Raw genomic sequence first — 14,986 nt, 5'->3', positions numbered from 1 at the left:
TACTTTTTTATGTGTATTGGATGAAGAGAACATGTAAAACCAGTGCTTCACTCACATAGTCATAGGTGCCATTTTGCTTTTTTTCGACTTCCCCCTTCCCCAACACAATAGGTTCCTATGGGACGGTAAATTGGAGAGAATGGCAATAAATCTGATTAATTATTATCCCTTAGGCCCACTGCCATTTGCAAATGGGCAAGTCCTGCAACAATTATTTTGCATAAATCCCCAGATATGCCCCTAATTCCAAATGCTCTCACATTTCCTCAAAAGTTGTGGATTCCTGGTTAATAATTGGTATGTACAGTATATTTATTTTTCCTTTGATTACTTTTTGAGTGTTGGGTTATAGATCTGAATGTGTTCAAGCATAAATTCCATATCATATTTTCCACTTCTGTAACCTAAAACATAGACATGCATTGGTGGATATTCATTTGAATAACTACATTAGTATTATTTTTGAACTTAAGAGCCATTTCTTACTTTTTAAAATAATTAGTTCAGTGAATAACAGATATCAAACAAGTTCATAATGTAATAGATGTATATTTCATAGACCTACAGAAAACATAACCTTGCTAAAGATTTAAATGGAATTCAAGTAGTCTGGGAAGGATTATGATTTGTTTTGTATTTATTTAAAATACTAATATTTAAAACTGGGATATTGATGTTTAAAAAGGTTTTTCCCCTAGGGGTAAGATAGAAAGATAGATAGATAGATAGATAGATAGATAGATAGATAGATAGATAGATAGATAGATAGATAGATAGATAGATGAAAGGAAGGAAGGAAGGAAGGAAGGAAGGAAGGAAGGAAGGAAGGAAGGAAGGAAGGAAGGAAGGAAGAAGGAGGAAGGAAGGAAGGAAGGAAGATGGATGGATGGATGGATGGATGGATGGTGGAAGGAAGGAAGGAAGATAGATGATAGATAGATAGATAGATAGATAGATAGATAGATAGATAGATAGATAGAAGGAAGGAAGGAAGGAAGATGGATGATGGATGGATGGATGGTGGAAGGAAGGAAGGAAGATAGATGATAGATGATAGAAGATAGATGATAGATAGATAGATAGATAGATAGATAGATAGATAGATAGATAGATAGAAGAGAGAGAGAGAGAGAGAGATGATAGAAATCAAGGAGAGAGAGGCAGAGAGGCAGAGACAGAGAGACACAGAAAGAGAAGTAGTCTACTTCTCATGGGAGAAATAGCAAGGCTTTTAAAAAAGAAGGAAGGAATCTTGATTTTGGCATTAGTAATTATCAAGGCATCACAAATCTTTTGGAAGAAGTACTTCATAATGTTTGGGAGTGTGTATAATGCATCTCTCTTGGAAAACTCCTTAAAGCAGCTGCATCTTTCTCTCAATCCAGAGCTGGGTAGTTGCTTCAGTATCGTATTTGTAGCTATATGTGTAGTCATATGTGAAATGGCCCATGTGTTATGAAGTGCTTTTTAAAAAGATTTTTCATAGCTCTACTAATGATCTACTACTATTCCAATGATCTACTAATCATTGGAGAATTGCTGGATTTTTTTTTCTTCTGCAAAAGTTTATCACTTGGCTGTGTATAGAGTATAGAATTTTCAGTGAAAAATTTTATATTGGTCTAAAGATATTTTTGGTTTTAGCTAGATTCCTTTTTTTTTTTTTTTTTTTTTTGAAATGATGCACTTCTGTTTATATTTCGCATCCTTACCTCTCAACATTGGCAAATACCTCCTCACCATGTGTCTTACTCCAAATTGTTACCTAGGATAAAATTGAATTTACAAAGTAGACATTATAAAGATCTGGCCACAGGGGCTTTCCTGAAGCTCTGAAGACAGTCCGCAGGGAGCTATCCTACCGATAAGATAAAATTAAGTTGGGGTAAAGTTCTGTACCTGAACATTTTCCCAGGTAATCTAGCTGACCAATTTTAAAATGATATCCTTCTCACCTCATAGACATTTATTCAGGTCCACACTATTGACTTGTGTCTTGTGGATTTTGTAAACAGATTTTGTAGACAATGAGCAGCAGTGACCTAGCTATCTGGTCAAAGGGCTGCACAGAGCAGAGAGATAGGCCTGTTAAAGTTTAACTTATAGAACTGTAAACTGACTAGGGGTTTGCTGAACCTTTGGAGCTTGATATAATGATTAGAGAATAACCAGAGTGACACGTTGCAAGTTCGGCATAATCAAGGAGAACTTTTCCAGGTGGTGGTCTCTGAAATTGCTCAGGTATGATATATGGCATTTTCCATCATAGGCTGGGGTGTTGGTAGCCAGTAATAGTATATAGCATTTTAGTTGATCAATGGGTACTGTCTGTTACTAGAGTCTGTAAAGAAGATCTTAATATTAGTGTTTTCTGAACTAGAAAGTTTTCAAATGTCAAAATCCAACTTTTGGAGTCTGTAGCTCCTAAGACTATTATCAGCCACAACTGAAATGGGAATTTCCCCGAGTATTGTTCTGTAAAGATAGTATCACAGGCAATTCAATGTTGTTTTCCCTCATTTTCAAGGTGGGCAGTTGCTGAGAGAGTCATAGGATTCAGTTAATAGACAGCTACCTTTTTGCTATTTAACTGGTTAGATAGTTGTATTTCTATCTTTCTATCAGCAGAAGGAAACATTTATGACAGGTTTATACGAACAGAAATGAAACAACCGGCCAACAATATATTGCTTTCGTTTATATAAAAGAGGCTTTTTAAAAGAACAGTTCTAGTTGTTCCCATTCTGACAATTAATTTTAGATTTGTTGAAGCACAACTTGCTGTGGCTAATCATTATATGTGTCTTCATTTTTCCTTTACAAAACAGCCTTTCGCTTTAATACATATATGTTTTCAAATAGCAGTTCATTTGTTTATTTAAAGTTTAGGTTTAGATCGTTTTGCACGGATAGATTTTTTGGGGGGTGGATTGACAGGGGTGTTTTCAGATTTTGAAATACCTAGCTAAGTGACACTGAACAGTAATAACAATGAGATAAAAAGAGTCCACGTTAAATAACCTACATGTCAGTATTTAATGTAAAGTAGATTAATAACAGCCAATGTATCTGTACTGGTGTTTTCCTCGTTCATTTTTAAAATATGAAATTTTGTATGTGAGAAAATGGAAGATAGTAAATTTTGTAGATTGCCTCCCTAGCCTTGTTCTTATCACTGTCCACATAGAACTTTCCTCTATTCATGGAGCTTCTCCACCCGATATACTGCACAACCCAATTTTCCAGGATCCTCAATGGCACAATAGACAGCAGAGTCCCTACTATGCACAGTTACACCCAAACTGAGATAGCCTATTTGTAGAGTGTTGTTTCTATGTAAGATAACACTCTTCCAAAATATGAATGCTTCATATTTCAGGGAGAATTATAGCAGGCAGATCATGGCAATGGACCATAAATTTATGTCATTGTTCAGCCAAAGCCATTTATTGTCTAAATAAATTATAATAATGTTTTCCAACAAATGAGAAAAAGTCAGTTTTTGACAATGATATTATCCTGTTTGTGTTTGAGGGTAAGGATTAAAAGGCAATAAAATATTTACACAATGTAGGCAGAACGATTATAATAATAGTTGCACGTACTGAAAGTTTGCTGTATTTGTATGTGAGAATGTGGTGAAAGAATTCATATATTTTGTATTAACATTGCTTTGTATACTATGGATTGTTTCTTGCCTCAGCTCACCTACATTTCATTATAATGTTACCATCAAACTCATTTACCATATCATGCTTAACCCTTTTTTTAAAAGGCTGTAGGTTGTTGCTTTGACTTCATTTTTTAAAATTTGATATTTTGGCTCTTTTAAAAAGAACCGAGTACGAAAATCAAAGTGCCTGGAACTGTAAACTGCAGTATTTTTGCTCTTCATTCAGTAATTTTTGGTTTTCATTTTCATTCAGTAATTTTAGGTTTCCATTTTCAAATACAGGCTTTACCATTTCAATATGGCTTTGTTTTAGGTGTCTCTGGTAACGCAGTATTTCCAAGTGAGTTGCTCTATTGATCCGCAAAAGACAAACATCATTTTTTCTTATCTTATTCATGTAAACAGTAACTAAGCTTCAAGAGAGTGCTGCTAACAGGCAACCTCAGAAGGCAAAGCACAGATGGTGGGAAAGTAATCCAGTGGCAACCTGTCTTTCCATCAGATTAAGAAATTCCAGGTTTTTTATTCTTTGCAATGAAGAGGAAGACAAATGTGTCAGGAACAATGGCAGTGGGATGTCGGGGGCGATAGACCTACTTAGTATATGAAAGTGAATATAGTAAACAAAGTTGTGGAAAGTAGCTAGAAGTAGCTATCAAAATGAGAATGTGTTGTTAACATATTACATGCTCATAGGTAAGAGTTTCAGGGATCAGGATGTTAGAGTAAATAAATGTATATTTAAATATTTCCTATTATTATATTTATTTATTTATTTATTTAGCATGGCTCCTATTATTGTACAATATCACAGTCCAATTATTTTTTACAAGAAAATAGCAATAAGAAAACTCTGTTATGTCCATAAGTACTTTTACAATGTCCTTAAAAAACTTCTCCCTGTTACTGTCAAGAAAATCTACCTACTGCCAATCAGAAGGAACTACTGGTAGTTCTCAATTTGCAGTCAAACTGGAGCCTATCCATTACAGTCATAAGCCATGATGGTCATAAAACAGGTTATCACATGACCAACCTGATTTTATGATGGCCATTTTATTAAGCAAACCCATTGTCCACTATGAGGCCTTTTTGCCGAAAACCAAAAGTAAGCACCAGTTTTAGGTAAAAACGTTGTAAATTGCTGAGCACCCAAAATGCAGTCAAGTGACCATGGGGGACAGCTATCAAAACTTTGGAACCAGGTCGTAAGTACTTTTTGGTGTCCATTGTAACTTCAAGTGGTTTCCAAGCAACCAATCATAAGTTCAGAACTAATTGGCTACCTGAATAACACAGACTTTAAGAGGCATCATTTTAAAATTTTCAGTTTGGACAGTGTTTCATATTGGTATATGACACTGTACTCAACAGAGTGGTGGTTATAGATCAAAACGCCTCAGGTCTTGTCTCTTTGCAGTCTTGAAATTTACTTTAGATTTTATATGGAAGAGAGAAGAAACCTAAGCTTCATAGAGAAATGGCAAGATAAAAATATGCAAATAAGACAAATAAACAACTATATCTCATTCCCTTTAAGTCAGGAATTCAAGAACTGTGAGGAACAGTCCTCCACAAAAGGACACATTGTAATGTGAAAGCTGTACATTAAATAGCACTTAATATTTAAATAATTAATCTGTACTCCACCTTTTATTATTTTTACAAATAACTCAGGGTGATGAACATATCCAACATATCTCCCTCCTATTTTCTCCACAGCAACAACTCTGTGAGGTGAGTTCCTGACCCAGCTGTTTGCATGGCTAAGCTGGGACTAGGACTCACAGTCTTTCTAGCCTGATGCCTTAACCAATAGACCAAACTGGCTGTCAAATATATACCAAAATTAAGAACTAATTAAATCTTTGAAGGATTTATTTCTTTCAAGAAGCGAGCCAAGATTGGAGCCCTTCAAAGCGAGCCAAGATTGGAGGCCTATGCAGACATATACAGCATGAAAAATTAGTCTTATTCTCTATTTCAGTATTTCTCAACCTTGGCAGCTTTAAGATATGTGGACTTCAACTCCCAGAATTCCCCAAACAGCAAATCCCCAGAGTTGGAGCTCACACATCTTAAAGCTGCCAAAATTGGGAAATACTGCTCTATTTGAAAAGACAGTTTTTGTAAGATATTGAGTTGTTGTTTGTTCATAAAAAAGGCTCTAGCTATCGGATTTAGGAAAATTATTCTTCAGATGATTTAAGGGAGTTTGTAAAGCGCCTCTTTCTCTTGTTAATCTAAAAATGCTAAATTTGCAATGTCATTCAGACTTATTGCTGAGGATTATCTGATTTCCCACTGCCGTTTAAAACGCAAATGAAATTGAATGGCTTTCTGGAGACTAAGACAGTTTCTATTCTACTTTATTTTTTAAAAAAAACCTTGTTTTCTATAAAGTGTTTATGTCTACATCAAAACTATATTTAAAAGGAAAATTTAAAAAGTCTAGATCAAAAGACTTACTATTGAAAGTCTACATTTTGAAACTGCTTTTTGATTGGGAATGGAAATGAGATGCAGATTGAACTGACCAATATAGTTATTTTCTTTTTGAAATGGTACTGATAGTTCCATGCCATAATAGAATTAGGAAATAAGATCTTTGCAGTATTCTGATAGCAGATAATACTTATTGTGAACTGAGATCCCTCTCCACATTTAACTATATTAGAAGCAAAGATACTTTTTTCCCCTACAGTCTTCTGCAATCTTACAGTAAGGATATAATCCTACAGCATATTAGTTTGTCTCCAAAAATTTGTAGGTTTTGTGGGACTGTCATTTGATTCCTTCCAATGTTCAGAAGCTCTTGCAGAAATGTCTTCCAACAGAGGTAAGCCTTCCATGTGTAGAATTGGGAAGATCTTCATTTTGTCTACTTTCAGAAAGGTTCTCAAAATTATACTTGATAGTATGGACTAATAATTTTGCCTACGATGGTCTCATCTGCTTGTCCCAAAGGTGCAGTGGTGGGATTAAAATAATTTAACAACCGGTTCTCTGCCCTAATGATTTCTTCCAACAACCAGTTCACCAAACTGCTCAGAAAGTTAACAACCGGTTCTCCCGAAGTGGTGCGAACTGGCTGAATCCCACCACTGCAAAGGTGCTTTTTCAAAAGGCAACTGGGCTTTGTTTTTCCTTTCACTTCTCATTCAAGAAGCTTCTTCAGTTCTGACTAAATGGTGGAGGATGGAAGGATTTATATTCCTTACAGCAGGGGTGTCAAATTCGATTTCATTGAGGGCCACATCAAGGTTGTGTTTGACTTGCGGGTTGGGGGGGCATGGCCAGGATGGGTGTGGCCAGGGTGGGCATGGCCAGCTCGACATCACTCGCCAAGGCTCCATTTTTGGCCATGACGGTCTCCTGTAGCCCTCTGCCAGCTAAAATGGAGCTCGGGAAGGCAGTGTGCGGCCCACTCGGGCTCCATTTTCGCTGGCAGAGGCACCACAGGCTGGTCCTTTGATATTTCCAGGATGGCACTGCAGGCCAGACCTAAGCACCCTATGGGCCGAATCTGGCCCATAGGCCTTGAGTTTGACACCCCTGCCTTACAGTCATCTGGTCTTGGATCAGAAGCTAAATGTCTTCAAGGAAAACAAAAGTCCAGTTGCCTTTCGAAAAAGCATTTTTGGGACAACCATGACCTGGATGACTGAGAATCTTTGTAAACGTTTCATCTGCTTCATTGAAGTTTACAACATGACCTAGTTTGCATATATGAACAATGGAATTTCTAGTTAGAGCTCAGGAATATAGGTAGTTCTTGTTTAGCAACCACAATTGAGACCAGCAACAGTGAAACTGTGACTGCACTTACAATCTTGCTTCAGTTTTTCTTTGCTTTACAGACCCACAAAGATAATCAATGTGAGGATTAGTTATAAAGTTATTTCTTCGTCACCATCATAACTGCAAATGGTCCCTAAATAAAAACTACCTGTAATCCAACCCTGCTGGTGGAAGTAATGCCAAAATGGAGCAGGTGATTTCAGAGAATGGAATGGAATGGAATAGAATAGAATAGAATAGAATAGAATAGAATAGAATAGAATAGAATAGAATAGAATAGAATAGAATAGAATAGAATAGACAGAGTTGGAAGGGACATTGGAGGTCGTCTAGTCCAACCCCCTGCTTAGGCAGGAAACCTTCAGACAAATGGTTATCCAATCTCTTCTGTTGGAGCATTCACACCTTCTGGAGGCAAGTTGTTCCACTGGGTAATTGTTGTAACTGTCAGGAAATTTCTCCTTAACTCTAGGTTGCTTCTCTCCTTGATTAGTTTCCACCCATTGCTTCTTGTCCTGCCCTCAGGTGCTTTGGAGAATAGCTTGACTCCCTCTTCTTTGTGGCAGCCCCTGAGATATTGGAACACTGCTATCATGTCTCCCCTAGTCCTTCTTTTCATCAGACTGGACATACCTATTCCAGCAACCGTTCTTTATATGTTTTGAAAGACAAGTTGAAAGACAATTATGAAATGAGAATTTCCTTCCTGCAGAATCACACATACAGTGATTCTGCTAGGATGAAAAGCCTACCACTATTTTTCTGCCAGTTCTGTCAGCTCTGCCTTGTTTAGTTTTGTGGGGGAGAGAGGTGCAGAGAAACCTGGTCAAAAAGACCACTATGAAGCAGAAAGCAAAGTTCATTGATTACTCATTATCAAACATGAGCCTCAACTATATAATTTGGTTCAGGAACCAAGTCAGCAATTTGCAAACTGACTGAATTCACCTTGATTAGGGAGAGCAAGTTTTCTAGTGAACGTGTACCTCAATTTGGAATAAGTGGAAGTACCGGTAGATACGTGGCTATTTTTGAAATTTGTGCAGCTAGCCAATTATTAATTCTGCCAATGATGAAATGAATAAGCACAGTGGTTCTGGTCTATTTTTTTTTTGATTGATTAAACATTTCTCTCATTTAAAGGAGTTATTGAAATCTACCTTGGAGCATGAGTAGATAAAATTTGTAAGCACCTCATCTACTGCTTCAAATTAATCGAAGCAGAAGGATTTGTGCAAGAATAAAAATCTAGGTTTTATATTTTAGTGGACAGTGGTTATAAAAATGGCATACAGATTAAAAATGGTTATGAAGATGGCCTCAGAAACATAACTTGAGAATTTTGAGACAGATAGTATCAGGACAGTCATCCACTTCTCCGTCTTCCTCCACTTAACAATTTAGAGGGAAATGATGGACATCATAATATCCTTTTAGACCAGAACCCTTTTAAAAAATCAGTGTTTGGGTGAGTTCCTTTAATGAATGGCAGACAGGCGCTGTGCTCAGGTGAGGCTGAATGCAATGGTGAACAGGTGCGAAATGCAATTATCGATTGTGAGGCACCTGTGAAGCAAACTATGCTCTTTCACAAACACTTTCAAAAGTAAATACAACCGTGAATATTTAAAAAGAGAGGTTCATCAGTCTGGAAATCCACTCACTGCTTACACTGCTTACACTTCTACACATTCCATGCTTAGAAAAATGCCACGATGCCCTTTTGCAGCATTTTCAAACCAGTGTACTAATCGATAAATCAAAAGAGGCTTTTCCCCCCCTGCTTTCTGAATATGAGCTAAGTTGGAAAACAATAGCTTTTATGGACAAGGTTGGAGAAGGGATGAACATTTCATTCAGAATTGTAGCTTTCATTGCAAAAGCAGGTAAAAGTTACATCATATCTGAAAAGTCAACTGTCAGGTTGATGACAGGGAAGGGACAGCACAAGCTATTGGCAGAATTATCTGGGCACTGGGCAGCTTTCTATAAAGCCTATATTAGATCTGTGGGGTTGCAATTACTATCGTGTGGATGCACGAAGAGGGCATGGTTTTGTGCGCTGCCTGCACCTGATGGATGGAGTTTCGGTTGTTTGTGCGGACTGGTTTCTTGCATGCCATGGACCAGTCCGTGGATCGGGGGTTGGGGACCCCTGGATTAGAAGGCTTCCAAGGTCCCTTCCAACTCTGTTATTTTGTTATTCTTAAAGCATGAATAAAATTCTGTGGAAAAGATACAGTATATGAGAAAGAATCTTTTTTTTTTATTGACAAGTTTTACAAAAAAACCCAAAAATTTTCTTTCCCCCATATTCCCCCCAGCCTATCCTTCCCCTCATCCCACCCTCCCCCCCAGACTTTCCAGAGCAAAATACAAGGTGTTTCATTTAACCTTCAGACTACTAACTCCCCCCCTGAAACCTTAACTCCACTATAGATAACATAATACTTCTAATACTTAACGATCATTCATAAGCTATTTGATATTTCCTTGTCTGATACTTATTTTGAATATAGTCAATCCATCTTCTCCATTCCGATATATATCTTTCTTTTGTATAGTCCTTCAAGTACGCTGAGATTTTCACCATTTCTGCTAGGTTCGTTACTTTCAGTATCCACTCTTCAATAGTAGGCAAAGAGTCCTTCTTCCAATATTGTGCTACCAACAGCCTAGCTGCTGATATTAGATTCAAAATCAATTTAGTCTCTGATACTGTACAGTCCGTAGTTATATCCAATAGGAACAATTGAGGAGTAAATTTCAACCTTCTTTTCAGAATATTTTGCATCACCCACCAAATTTTTATCCAAAATGCCTTGATTTTCTTACAGGTCCACCATATATGATAATAGGTTGCATCATTACATTCACATCTCCAATATTTAGCTTGCAAATTAGAGTACATACATGATAATTTTTTAGGATCTAAGTGCCATCTATAAAACATTTTATAAAAATTCTCTCTCAAATTTTGTGCTTGCGTATGAATCTTGAAGAAATCTGTCTTGTTGATCACTGAAAAGTCAAGACCTCAATAAAAAGAAATTTTAGTCCATACTAACAAGAGCCATGGTGGCGCAGTGGTTAGAATGCAGTATTGCAGACTAATTCTGCCGGCTGCCAACATTCTCACCGGCTCAAGGTTGACTCAGCCTTCGGAGGTCAGTAAAATGAGGGTCCGATTGTTGGGGAAAATATGCTGTCTCTGTAAACTGCTTAAAGAGGGTCGTAAAGCACTACGAAGTAGTGTTGCAGTATTGCAAGCACAAAGATAGCCAGGGAAGTGATTGAAGCCCAGGAAACTGACAAGTGATTGTCAGTTAACAGGAGTGCTGAATTACTACCAGCTTATCAAATACTTTGGAGCCGGTGGCTTGGCAGCACAAGGAAACAACAGCCATTCACCAGCCATCAATACACCAATCAGCGAATAGAAAGGCACCACATAAACACGACTCACAGAACAGCCCAAAGCACGTATTCCAGTAGAGAAATTCCCTGAGGGTGGGGTCCAGTGCAATAAAAATATTGCCTTTCTATTTGTAAATACAGTGACAATGAAAGGAAGAGGTTCTCATAAGAGTTTTCAAGATGAGGAAAGATATATATATATATATATATATATATATATATATATATATATATATATATATATATATATATATATATATATATATATATATTAAAATTACAGCAATGAGGCAAATAAAGACACTTTGTATGCTTTCAAGTGGCTTGATCAAATCTCATTCCCTAATGATATATTCAGTGCTCTGAGTAACTTCTACTTTCTCTTCAGGTTTATAATACCATACTTTTTTATGCAGGACGAGATTTCAGCATCACAAGTATGAATTAGAACAGAAGTGGTTTATCCAACAATGATTTGATTTTTTTTTTCTCCATTCGTGACGATTTCTTTCATTATTATTCAGAAAATATCAATTAACTTTTATTTAGTGTTCATTAAACATTCAAAATCCACCCCCATGCTGCAGAAGGTTATTAAGGAATACGGGGTATTAGATAATATTAGAATATTAGATAAAGAATGGGGAATATTAAGAAAGGAATGCTTTTGAATCCATTCATCTGTGTCTCTCAAGCTGAATCCTTTGATCTTCCCACTCATAATACAATACTGTATGCTTGATAATTTATCCTTGGACAGAGTTCTGAAAGTCATCTTCAATAAGAAATCATTTCTAAATTTCTGGCTTTGCATACATGTTGAATAACTAGGATTTTTCAATACTTCTTTCAGGTGCTTACTGCCTTCTATTTATAAATATTTCATATCAAATGGGAATGAAGAATAATAAAAGGAAATGTGAATGGGAAATCTGACACAGTTCAAACTATCAGCTATTATGACAAATATCAATCTCTTATTCATAATTAGAAATATATTGTAATGAGAGAGAGAGAGAGAGAAATTAAAAGATAATTTATACTCATAATTGCTGCAAAGAATATCAGAAGCCACTTCTGTTATATTTTTTCTTTCCTTTCTACTTTTTTTTCAAATTTTTCTTTTTTGCACTTTTTGTTTTTTCTTTGATTTTTTCTTTTTTTCTTATTTTATATCAGTTTGTTTTAGCTTTTATCTTCTTGTTTAAACTTTTTAATGAATATTATGTACAAAAAAAACAAATATCAATCTCTTGATTTGAGCTAGGAACATCTCTTTGGCTGATATGAAATATTTACTACTTGAAGATTTTGGCTAAAGAGCATTTTTTGACCAATAATTTTGTGCTAAGAACTATTTTTATAACATGGCATGGAGTAGATCAACATTTTCAAGTACTAAATAAGTATTTGGATGATGATGATGGTGGTGGTGGTGATTGATGATGAATGTATTTTATTCTCCTTATGTACACTGAGAGCGTATGCACCAAAGACAAATTCCTTGTGTGTCCAATCACACTTGGCCAATAAAGAATTCTATTCTATTCTATTCTATTCTATTCTATTCTATTCTATTCTATTCTATTCTATTCTATTCTATTCTATTCTATTCTATTCTATTCTATTCTATGATGATGAGCCATAAAGGCAACATCAACTCTTATCAACCAGACAGAAACATCTTGAAAATGATCTGCCCCAGTTTTTTTTGGGGGGGGTCCAGCAACTTGATGCTGATTATTCTTTTCTTCTCTTTCTTTCATCATTCCCAGCCTTATTGCTTTCTTTTGAAAGCTAGGTCATCACATAATATGTCTAAACCATGATAATTTGATTCTGGTGCTTTGTACATCATCTGGCTTAATTTATTCAATTTATCTGTTAGTTTGTTTTCTTGGCTGTCCATGGTATTCTCAGGACAGCCTGAGAACAGTCTTCTTCAGCATCAGAGTTCAAAAGTTTCAATATTCTTTTTAGCCTGTTTCTTCAAAAACCAATTTTCACTTCTGTTGATTGTCACAAGAAAAAACAATAATGCATTGTGTTCCTTGGCTTTTTGAATTGGCATTTCTCCTTCCAAGCATGTTTCTAACCCTGTTTTGGATGATCTGACAAATTTTTGCTAGCATGTGACATTAATGATACTAGACAATAGTGTTCACACTCTGTTAAGTCTACTACCTTTGGTATTGGTAAGTAGACTTCCAACCTATTGGCTAATGTGTCACTGTCCAGATTTGCTGGCATATTCGATTAGAATCTGTACTTCTTCTGTTGCTTTCCATATTTCTGTCAATCCATGTAGCCTTCCAGTTTGGTAGTGATCAGAGTGCCAATCTAACTTCATCTTCTACTCCGAGAGGTTCTTGTACGTTCGGGGTGCAACATTTAAAAGGCCTATTTTAAAAGACCTTTAAAATAAGGATGGGAGAACCTACACAGAGGCAAATAATGTTACTCATAAAAAAAGTAAATTCATGTGACACTTGCTGAACACTGAAGAAAAATGCATATAAGGAAAATATTCAATCCCCTTCCCATTTTATATATTCATTGAATTTCTGAAGATGACCTGAACTGGATGGCTGAATCTTATCTGGATTTCCTTAGCAAACTTATATTTGGTTTTTGTGCAGACAGTTCTTCCGTGGGTATTAGAATAGAAATCCTTTCATCAGCAACTATCTAAATATTTAACAAACAAGGGGTATTTCATACATGTGTTAGATAATTTAAGGTACTTTTTAAAATACCGTGTTTACATGCGCAGCAAAGTGAAATGACTTGAAATGAAGTTCCCATACATTTGAAATGTCTCTGAAATCAAGCTAAACTCCTAGGGCCGTGATGATGAACCTATGGCACGTGTGCCACAGGTGGCACACAGAGCCATATCAATGGGCACCCGAGCATTGCCCTAGCTCAGCTGTGCACGCCAGCCAGCTAATTTTCAGGCCTTCCGGGCCCACAAAAAGTCAGGAAACAGAGGGTCTCCGGGGCAGGTGAAGGCCGTTTTCACCCTCCCCAGGCTCCAAGAAAGCCTCTGAAGCCTGGGGAGGGCAAAAAATGGGCCTTCAGGTCCCACTGTGCCATCGCGTGTCAAAAATGGGGGTTACGGGGGGGTCACATGCGCATGTGCAGGGGGAGCATTGAATTATGGGTGTGGGCACACGTGCACATGATCCCCCCACGCTCCCCCGGCTTTTGGCACTCGAGGGCAAAAAAGTTAGCCATCACTGTCCTAGGATCTACATTTTGATAGATCTCATAACTGTAATTTTTCATCCTACCATCAGGGTGGATAATGATAGTGCTGATACTATTTACTTTGTCAATATTCAGGCCAGCGACAGACAAAGAGGCCTGGGGTCAATAATGGTCTGAGAGAATGACTTTGAGAGATAGGGGAAGAAGCTGTCCCACAAACGATTTCACAACCTACAAAAGAAAAAGGGGCATGGGAAGCATCTCAGAAGAAACTCTCCCTAGTTTTTTGGAGAGTGAAGTAAAGGGAGGAGGAGAAGTGCTTTCACACTTGCAAGATTCTGTTACTGTAATTTTACGATAAAGATAGTTTTCATGGTTTGTGCTTCTTGTCTAGACTACCTTGAAGGATAAAAAGGGTCAGGTTAAGTATAGTGAGACATAATATTGAAGTTGGTAAGAAACATTTAAAAGATGTTATCTTATCATCAAGAGATGTTTGAAAATCATTTAAAGCAGGGATGTCAAACTCAATTTCCTTGAGGGCCACATCAGGGTTATATTTGACCTTGGGGTGCCGGGGGGGCATGGCCAGGGTGTGTATGGCCAGCTCGACGTCACTTGTGTTGGGGGCGCCTGTGGTGGGCCAAGCACTCTGCCAGTGAAAACAGGCTCCTGAGCGCCATTTTCAGCTGTGACGGCTTCTCGCAACCCTCTGCCAGCAAAAACTGAGCTGAGGATTGCCCGCAGCCCTCACGAGCTCCATTTTTGGCTGCGACGGTCTCCTGCAACCCATTGCCAGTGAAAATGGAACTCGGGAGGGTCGCCCACATCCCAACCGAGCTCTGTTTTCACTGGCAGAGGCATCCCAGGCTGCACCCCATGGGC

This window comes from Pituophis catenifer, unplaced genomic scaffold, assembly GCF_029215685.1.
Source record: "Pituophis catenifer annectens isolate HBS135680 unplaced genomic scaffold, rPitCat1.0.hap2 SCAF_6, whole genome shotgun sequence".
Taxonomy (NCBI): Eukaryota; Metazoa; Chordata; class Lepidosauria; order Squamata; family Colubridae; genus Pituophis; species Pituophis catenifer.
The sequence above is the reverse complement of the archived record's forward strand: the minus strand, read 5'-3'. Positions refer to the sequence as shown.